This window comes from Sinocyclocheilus grahami, unplaced genomic scaffold (genome assembly GCF_001515645.1).
Source record: "Sinocyclocheilus grahami isolate Dianchi unplaced genomic scaffold, SAMN03320097.WGS_v1.1 scaffold2.1, whole genome shotgun sequence".
Classification (NCBI taxonomy): Eukaryota; Metazoa; Chordata; class Actinopteri; order Cypriniformes; family Cyprinidae; genus Sinocyclocheilus; species Sinocyclocheilus grahami.
This window is the reverse complement of record NW_015505181.1, coordinates 973,732-984,320: the sequence shown is the minus strand read 5'-3', so window position 1 is coordinate 984,320 and position 10,589 is coordinate 973,732. Positions and strand designations below refer to the sequence as shown.

General features: G+C 36.5%; 1 pseudogene; it reads right to left on the bottom strand.

The window, feature by feature from the left end:
• Nucleotides 1–931: 931 nt before the first annotated feature.
• The window catches only part of LOC107601845 (segment polarity protein dishevelled homolog DVL-1-like), a 35,158-nt pseudogene continuing 25,500 nt past the window's right edge, over nt 932–10,589 (bottom strand).

The following is a 10,589-nucleotide window of genomic DNA, read 5'->3' as shown; positions in this document are numbered from 1 at the left end:
TTTTTGAGTTTACCCTGATATCCAGCAGCTTTTTTATTTCCTGAAAATACATTATTCAAGCTAGTGCTTCATAGCCAAGGGAGCCAACAGTGACATGCTACCATGTTTCCAACCTGGTAATAATTGGAAACGTGTCTAAAAATGATTAATTCCACCCATCTCCACCAACTGCCCAGACAGCTTGTAGAGCACAAGTATTCATGTGCACTATCGAAATTAAACTACAATATAAAGACTGTTAACAGGAACAAACACAAAATGAAAATACTTTTTGACTGTTGCTGGATCTTAAAGATGATCAGTAGCCTAGTCTGTTTATGGATAGCTTTGGAAAGGACTAACAGCTCCTGACCAGCAGAGGGCATTGTCTGATTGTCTTTACCTTTTGCTAATCTAGGATTAAAAATGTGGCTGCTGGTGTGCAATTTTATTGCTAGCTAAAATGGTTAATACTGCTCTAAAAAGCCGAGCTGAATCCAAATTGCAATATAAACCTTGTTTTTTTATGTCACGGAAATAAACAATAAAATACTTTATATCCCCTTTTGCCATACTTTTGGATGTACACTACCGTTTAAACATTTGGGGTCAGTTATTTTTTTTCAGCAAGGATGCATTAAATAGATCAAAAGTGACCAATATATATATATATATATTGAATTTTACATTCATCAAAGAATTCTGAAAAAAGTACCACAGTTTCCACAAATATATTAAGCAGCACAACTGTTTTCAACATTCATAATAAGAAATGTAAATCAGCTTATTAAAATGATTTCTGAAGGATCATGTGACACTGAAGATGGAAATAAATTATATTTTAAAATATATTCAAATAGAAAACAGTTATTTTAAATTGCAATAATATTTCACAAAATATTACTGTTTTTACTGTATTTTTGACTAAATGAATGCAGCCTTGGTGAGCATAAGAGACTTCTTTCTTACCGATGCCAAACTTTTGAACAGTAGTGTATTGTAGGTATTTGCCCTCTGCTCAACACATGATTATCTTAACACATCCACAGGAACTTGTGACTACAGCACAGCCACATTTGCTGTTGGTAAAAGTTGATAATGTATTTATGGGACTCACCTTGTGAGATTTTTTATTGTACTGCTATTTATTATTTGTTCATCATATTACATTATATCCACAAAAAACTCACAAGGGTTGCCCATGGCATGCTGGAAAGACTGGCGACTGGCGGTGAGTTCCGGTGGTATGGCCCCTATTTCCCTCACTGGAGGGGCCCCTGGGGGCCCGCTGCTGATAACTCCCTTAGGGGTCAATCTGGCAAGACTGTAGGGAGGAGGCAAGCCTGGGGGTCCGTAAGACGAGGCGTGGCTCCGTTCGCTGAGCGCACAAGAGGTGTGGCCATACTTGGAAAAGGGAGCGTGGCTGTAGGAGAAGGAGGTGCGGCTGTGTTGGGACGGGACGCGGGAATGAGTGTGGCTGCGAGTTGACAGCGCATGGCTACGGTGGCTCAACTGGCTGGATGAACGCTCAACCCGCCTCCCACCTGCTCGGTTGCCTGAATCCGATTCGTTGCCACCACTGCCTGCTGATTTGCGGTCCTTGTCCCTAGGCACAGGCCGCTGGCTCCTCCCAACACTGGGGTTGGAACTACTGCTTCGACTTCCTGAAAAATAAACAGAAGTTTATATGGTTAAATGGAGAACAAGCAGTGACACAACAAAGGAATAAATCAACCTAATGTATTTTATTCTTCAGTCTTCTACATGATTTTCACTAAAGTTAAAACAACAGTTTTCAAGGTACCTCTGCACAGTGACAAAGAAAATCAAAAATGTGGTTGTGGACAGCAGGGAAAAACAAACACCTGCATGTAACTGCACTAACCATTCAAAAGTTTGGCGTTTGGTAAGTTTTTTTTTTTTTATGTTTTTGAAAGTCTCAATATTCAAGTCAAAAATACAGTAAATATAGTAATATTGTAATATAATACAATTTAAAATAAGGTTTTTTTAATATAAAGGGTATTTTAATATAAAATGTAATTTATTCCTGTGATGGCAAAGCTGAATTTTCAGCAGCTATTACTAGTCTTCAGTGTTATATAATCATGTCCAAATCATAATATGCTGATTTGGTGTTCAAAAAACATTTCCTACTGTTATCAGTGTAGAAAATAGTTTTGACTATTAAGAATATTATTGTAGAAGCCTGATTTTCTGATGAATGGAAAGTTCAAAACAAACAACAACATTTATTTAAAAGTCTACTGTCACTTTTGATCAAATTCCTTCTGAATAAAATTAGACATCACACGTTTAAATAATAGTGATTATACTTTTTGAAATGCAGCCCACATATTTTGTTTATGATGTCAGATCAAACTCAGTACTGCGGTTCAGGTTCTGTCACTTAGCAGAAGCTAGCTTTATCCTTGAAAACCACAAACAACACAGTGCAAGACCAGATAAAATCCAAACTAGACTATAATAATATAGGTTCACTAGCTATAAACACAGTTTTGTTGTAAATACTCAAACAAAAAAAAACAATGTCTCAAAAAAAACAAAAAAACACTGTGCATATGCAGTTTATGTTAATATCAATAAATTATCATGTTTGATTTGAACAATTTTGGTACTGTGATGACAAATGTAATATCAGGATCTTTAAGCCTGATCTTTAAGGATCTGCCTCCTTCAGTAACTACAGTAACAGCTCATGAGTTTGCAGTTAATGAAGATCTGCCATTCACAGAAATACTCCATCCCTCACTAACTCTATAATGACCCGTTCTGCATCTCTTGCTCTTCCTTCTGTCAGAATTATTAAAACATGATGAAAAAGATGGCAATTAAAGAGCTGATGAAATACATCTATCAGATGTGCAATTAAAGCTGGATGACATGAGACTGGAGTCAAATGACAATGCAAATGAGATCATGAGGTGCTCCATCCTGAATTTAAAGCACTGTCAAACTTCAAACAAAAGCCACATCATTTCACTCTTACATAACAGGCATGGTAAAGCTTTACATACACATATGGGATCTACATTGATATTATCATGTGCATTCCCAGACTATTGTGTATGCATTTCTTTTTTTACCACGACAAAACATGCTGAGAAATACAGAGACTATAGGTGAGGCAGCAGGACAAATCCAGCAACAGAAATACCCCAGTCACGAAGGAAGACATGACTGTAAGAGAGAGAGAGAGAGGGAGGGAGGGAGGGAAAGAAGGAAGGAGGGAGGCTGCCTTACCAGACACCCCAGGGTTGGGACTACCTCCTCCATCAGTCTGCCATTGCACAGCAGAAACGAACAGGAAACAACACAGTTAAGCCGTCTGTCTATCTTAACACCAGAAGCTCTATCAAGTACAAATCATCATCACAGCCGAAGTGCATTACTGGAATCTGCTCAGTAAAACTAAAATCTTATATGTGCTCATATAAGATATTTATTTACACGTTATGATGATATGTTAGAACTTACAGTAATATCATGATATCTAATCAGAATGTCAACATTTCAGTAGTCGGGACCATTCGGTCAGAAATTTCACAATACTAAATACCAATTTTGATACCACAGTAAAAATGTGTATGCTATAAAAAAAATAGAGTTTTATTTAATAATTAAAGTTACAAAATAAAAACATAAAAAAAAATTGCCTTCAATTATTTCTCAATTAAATCATCTCCGTTAAATCAAATAATGGTTTAAGTAATGAGTTGGTAATAAAGATAAAAAATAAATTCAGAGAAGTCAGTCATTGTTTTTTTCTTTTTCATGTCAATGTTGTTGTTTGATTAATATAACTGTCTAATATATTTATGTTTTATACTAAACAGAATCAGTGTATTGAGTATACTTTTGACATCCCATGTGATATCTATTCTGCCGTGCAAAGGCAAAAGGCCGTAACGTCAAAAATGAGTTATTGATATTTTTGGGACTTTCAAGACATCCTTTATCATGTGCATAAGTATCTTGAGTCAATTTCGTTGTTTTTCCGAGAAAATAATGGGTCGTCTCAACCGTAACTTCGAAAAGCCCCGGAGAAACCAAGGCAGAACACTTTATAACACCAGTTACGGCTCTTTCACTTTGTTTGGAACGCTCAAATTGAGTTATGGCGTTCTGCCTTTGTTTAGCCGTGCGTCAAAATCAAGTTACGGTGCCGGTTTGGAGTTATACGGTGTTCTGCCTTTTTTTATTTTTTATTTTTTTTACTGTCCATTAATGTCACTACTTTTTGTAATGCAGATTATTCACCAGGCTGTCACTTAATTAACAGTTCGCAATTAAATCCATATCCTTCCTTTTCTTGTAACCCGATCAAATCAATCCATGGCAATGAACGTCATCGGATATATTTAATCCACAAGCATTCTGAGCATTATTCCTGCTTGCTGGCGTTCACATCAATCCACATGTCGTTCTTTTAGTTTAGGCTATTTAATACAAATCAATATAAAAGCAATTATGCTATATCTAGCATTCTTTTACTTTAATGAGCATAGCAAATAAATTGGTATCCACTCACATGTTTAACTTTTAGTCTGCTTGTTACGGTCAAAAAAACAAAAAAAAGACTTTTCTATATTACTATATGCAATAGCCTATATGAGATAGCCCATGATCACTAGATTTTATACAGGTGTTACTATAATGATTTTGTACATAGTGATCAGCAACCAAATATTGATAATGTGGAAGTTACTGCCTTTTGCCTTGGTGTGACTTCTCACGTTTTGCAGACAATGCAAAGGCAGAGTACATTAACTTCAAAATAGCGGTAAAAATCAAGTTTGAGCTCACAGTTTTTTCATGTAGATAATTTTCATTACTAAAACATCTAATTGTTAAATTTCCAGTGTCCTACCTATAATTAATTTGGCTGGACAAGTAAAAAACTTTAAAGTCATTTTTCTCAGTGTCACACTCTAGCGAGTTAAGGTATTTTGCCTTTGTAGGGCAGTATTGAAAATATACATTATCATTAAAATGTTGGGGTCAGTAAGATTTTTTTTAAAGAAATTGACTGTTATTCAGCAAGGATGAAATTGGTCAAAATGGCACTAAAGACATTTATAATATTACAAATGATTTCTATTTTAAATGCTGTTCTTTCATAACTTTCTATTCATCAAAAAATCCTGAAAAATGTATTGCAGTTTCAACAAAAGTATTACTGTAAAAAAAAAAAATTTCAACATTGATAAGAAACTTTTCTTGAGCACCAAATCAGCATATCCACCTTATTTTTTAACGCAGAAGTAAGCGGTTTTCTGTGAATGTGCGATACTTCCGATTCATTAGCCATTCAGTAGGGAAATAACGAGAGGAATAACAAAGTGCTGTAAACGGTAAACTTGTTTGAGCTACAAACCAGTGTGTTTATAATTAAAGTAATACATTAAGATAATATGGTAAGAAACACCAGTTTGCAATATCAAGTAGCAAAACAAGCTGTTTTGTACAGCTAAAAATATCTAGAAGCAGATGAGACCGGAAGCCAGACACATTAAATTTATAAATGGCCGTGCCCGGTCTTACAGGAAAAATAAGGTGGATAAGAATGATTTCTGAAGGATCATGCGACACTGAAGACTGAAGTAATAGCTTACATCTTAAAATATATGTATGTGTTTCTGATAAATGTAGCCTTGGTGAGCATAAGATACTTCTTTCAAAAATATAAAAAAATAATCTTACAGACCCCCAGACTTTTGAATGGTAGTATATATATAAAATCCATGTACTTTAAATATTTTAAATGTTTTTCCACACAACTAAACATCTGCCCTAGTTTTACTTTCTTTGACTTTTATGGGCCTATCCATCTGCTTCAAACCTCACAACACACCTGAATCTTCACTCAAGAGATAGCAGATCACTCCAACTGCTCTCTACAGACAACTCACACACGCACACACACACACACACACACACACACACACACACACATACACAACAGGCCGCTGAGTTTCCTTCCTGACATCTTCACTGAGCTCGTGCATGGCATGTGTGAAATGAGCAACAGGTTATGCATTAATGTGAAGCGGTGGATTGAGATGGATGTGTTTGTGCAGTGCATCATTGTTGAAAGCAAAAAGCAATAGTGAATGAGATGAATGCAAGCACTGCAGCTGACAAGAGCTAAAAATCAATTCACACGCACACACACACACACACACACACACACACACACACACACACACACACACACACACACACACACACACACACACAGACACATACACAACAGGCTGCTGAGTTTCCTTCCTGACATCTTCACTGAGCTGGTGCATGGCATGTGTGAAATGAGCAACAGGTTATGCATTAATGTGAAGCGGTGGATTGAGATGGATGTGTTTGTGCAGTGCATCATTGTTGAAAGCAAAAAGCAATAGTGAATGAGATGAATGCAAGCACTGCAGCTGACAAGAGCTAAAAATCAATTCTTAAAATGTGGCCAAAAATGATGAAGACAATAAACTGAGAGATGTCTGAAAGGTTTTAAACTTATGATCTTCAGAGACCCCACAAAATACTACAGCTGGGATGGGCCGACCATATTTGAACAGCATATACAGTAGATAATACTAGTCATGTATGAAATTCATATTAGGGATGTGCGAAGCCACATATTTTCATAATTCTTGCACTCAAAAACAGCTAGATAGAGTGCAAGCAAATGTGATATACTGTGACACAATACTGGCTATTTCATACATTTTCAACAACCTCAAATAATGTCTATATTAACTAAATTATAAGATCTTATTATTTCAGTTTTGAATCAGACTGGGATTTATTTCGGAAGCTCTTACTCTGATTCAGTTAATCTGAATGTCTTAAATCATGGATAACCTTTCCATACTCACCCTCACTGTGATGACTTCCTGCGCTGCCACTGTGGAAACTGTGGCAGGGGTCGGAATAACCTGGGGGGAAACCAGAGGGCGCTGTGGAGAAGGGTGGGTAGGGGAAGGGCTGGCCACCCATGGGCCACGGGTTAGTGGACGGAGGGGGAAGAGGGGCCAATGTGTCCTGCTCTGAACCAGCACCACTCGATCCCTCATTCAAGTTTAGTGTAGCCATATCTAAGAAGAAAGAAGGAAATATAAAGAGGTTAAATGTAACGTCTGAATGGATCAGTATAAAACTTAAAGGAATAGTTCACCCAAAAATTTAAATTAGCTGAAAATATACTCTCTCTCAGGCCTCCCAAGATGTGGATAAGTTTGTTTCTTCATTAGAACAGATTTGGAGAAATTTAGCATTACATCACCTGCTCACCAATGGATCCTCTGCAGTGAATGGGTGCCGTCCACTCCGATCTATATATACTGATACTGAGGTTCTCTATTATAGATCAGTGGTGCCGTCAGAATGAGAGTCCAAACACCTAATAAAAACATCAGAATAATCCACAAGACTCCAGTCCATTAATTAACATATTTTCACGTGAAGAGCTGCTTGTTTGTAAGAAACAAATCCATCATTAATGCTTTTTACATTTAAACTGTGGCTTCTGGCCAAAATATCAGTCCATAATCCATAATAATACTACCTCCAGTGAAAAAGTACAAGTACAAAACTGTTTTTGCTTGTAAACGGTGCTTGATCTGTGTATAATTCTCTCCTGATTGAAGAAAGCAATATTATAGATAGAGGCTGGAGGCAATGGTTTGAAGAAAAATAAAGATTTGTTTATTACAAACACACAGCTTTTCACTTCACAAAACATTAATTAATCGACTGTCATGTGGATTACTGTGATGTTTTTATTTTATTTTTTATCAGTTGTTTGGACTCATTCTGACGGCACCCATTCACTGCAGAGGATCCATTGGTGAGCAAGTGATATAATCTTAAATTTCTCCAAATCTTTTCCAATGAAGAAACAAACTCATCTGTATCTTAGATGGCCTGAGGATGAATAAATTTTCAGCTAATTTTCATTTTTGGGTGAACTATTCCTTTAATGGAAATGTAGAGATATGTTGTACTTTGGCAGAGATCTCCAAATGTGTAGTAACACTGTTCAGAGAAGGTGATCTTGTTGACAGTGTGTCTGAGATAGCCATGTTTCAGCAGGCTGCTGGCGTATTTCCTGGCATCCCGCCGGTCTTTGAATCCCTCGACCCGTGAGTACAGCCAGTCTACTACATCAGCTCCTGTAACATGCGAGATCCAGACAGATTACAAATAAATATCTAGTTATCCAATAACATAAAAACATTGCTAATACTATAAGAAAGTAATACCATAAAAACATTTCCATAAACTGAAATAAAGTAAAATATATATATATATAAAATAGTAACATCATCTCACTAACAGGAAGAAAAAGACAGCTCACCTATTATAGCATTAGCTATAGTAATCTTCAGCCACATTCTGTCCCTTATTTCTAATCCTGAGTCTGGAAGCTGCATCACCTTTACAACAGTGGCCATGTCTGTCTTTCCCACTGTAAGAGGGAGATCGTCAAACTCTGTGAAAGACAACAGGATGATTAGCTTTATGCTTTGCAAAAAGATGCTGTGATCTATCAAACAGAAAAGACTGTACCGTTTTGTGGGTAAGATCCTGTAAGTGCAGTAGTGTGGGAAATCCATGCTGCCGGGTCAATGGGTCTAACTGGTTCAGCTGTGGAAAAGAAAAAAGCAGAACAAGTCAGAGAATATGGATAAGTATATATGTGCCTGGCTTTTGTGTATCTTTTGTGCATCTCTTGTTCTACATTTGAGAGAAATGTAGAACAAGAGTTTGTGCATACTGACCTCTGGGTATTGTAAAGTAACTGCGAGGGGAAGGATCCCAGCATTTGGCAACGGTGAGACTGATGGGACTAGAAAAAACAAGTACAATAGCTAGTTAACATGCAATCACATCTAAGCTGTAACAATTCAGACATCTTTCTCCAGTTCATTCTCACCCGTTCTTTGAGACGATCTCTCTGAGGATCCTGACTGCATCATCATTGCTCATGTTTTCAAAGTTCACGTCATTTACCTGTAAGTCAAAATGTGGCATAAACATATGTTACCATTAGGGCTGGACAATATTTTGGATATTCAAAACTATTCACAATATATTCCCAATTATTTAGAATTACCGGTACAACCATGCCGTATTTACATAAATTTGACAAGTAATGACTTTTACTTTAAAAGTGAACTTATAATAATTAATAATAACTAAATAAACCTAGTATTAAAGAGCAGGTCATATGGTATTTTAAAGTGTCCTAATATTGTGTTGGAGTCCCATACAACAGGTTTAAATGCATCTAAGGTCTGAAAACATTGTAATTTTCTCAGAATATACATTTAATATTAGAATCATTTTTCGATGATTTCGAAACGATTCGTTCGAAGCAGTTCTGAGCTTAAGGTCTGTAAACTCCTCCCTTCTATAAGCCTACTCTGCTCTGATTGGTCAGCTGGCCAAGTCTGTTGTGATTGGTCTTTCCGTATACAATGCGTGTCGGAAACTAAATGCCCATTACCATAATTTTTTTGCTCCGGAGGGTTACTTGTAAACAAAGATTCTAGAAGGTTACAAAAATGGCATCGTTATTACCTTATCAATTCGAGCCCGAGTCCGAGGATGATACCGATGCAGTCGCTCAACCAGAAACTCCATCGTAAGCATGATTGATCAGGACATTTCTCAGTGGTAAGTTTAAACTCTGTATGTGGTACTTTACGTGATGTGACAGCAGTTTTATTGCATTCATTATTATTATTATTGACTTATTTGAGGTGCACGTGTGGGAACTCTGTTAGAATGTCCAGTGAGGCTGAAAACGCAGCGTCTTCTCGACATGATGTAAACACACTAACTAGTGGAGGTGTTTGTAGGCAGGTCAGAGTGTTCGTATTTCACAGGCAGGCAGGGATTATGCAAATTTGTTATCTTGTGGCATATATAGGTAACACGCAGAAGATTAAAAAATATGACGACTCGTTAAGGCAGTTCAGAGTCGACTCTTTCTTTTGAGAGACAATATCTTTATTTATCATGCACTTTTTTGATTAACAACTTTGTAGACTGTTTACATTGAAGGATAGCTACGTTACAAACTGCAAAAAAACATTTTATTTTTGAAAACCCATATGACCTGCTCTTTAACTCAGATCCGTCGGTGCAATTTTTCATTAACACGCAAGCCAACTGGGACCATCTAAGTTCTTATAAAAATTTTTTTTAAAAGCATTCAACTGATCTAATACTTATACCTGAAGGTAATAATTAAGTGTAACTGTGACGATGTTGAGGCTCATGGTTGAATCTGTGATACTGCTGAAGGAAGATGACTGTGGAAACAAAACCAGAGGAGATATGCAAGACCCTTAGAAGCCACATACAGCAAAAACATCACACACACGTTCGCTTAGCTTTCTAAATGGGGACATTCCATAGACTTCTATTGTTTTTATATACAGCTAGTCATAAATACTGTAATTCACAACCTAAACCTAAGAGAAAATGTTTTGCATTTTCTTCTAAAAAAAAAACTTTATTTACTTAATTTTTATACTGTTTTACAAATGAGGACATGATAAAAAGGAGGGTATTTTTTTTTG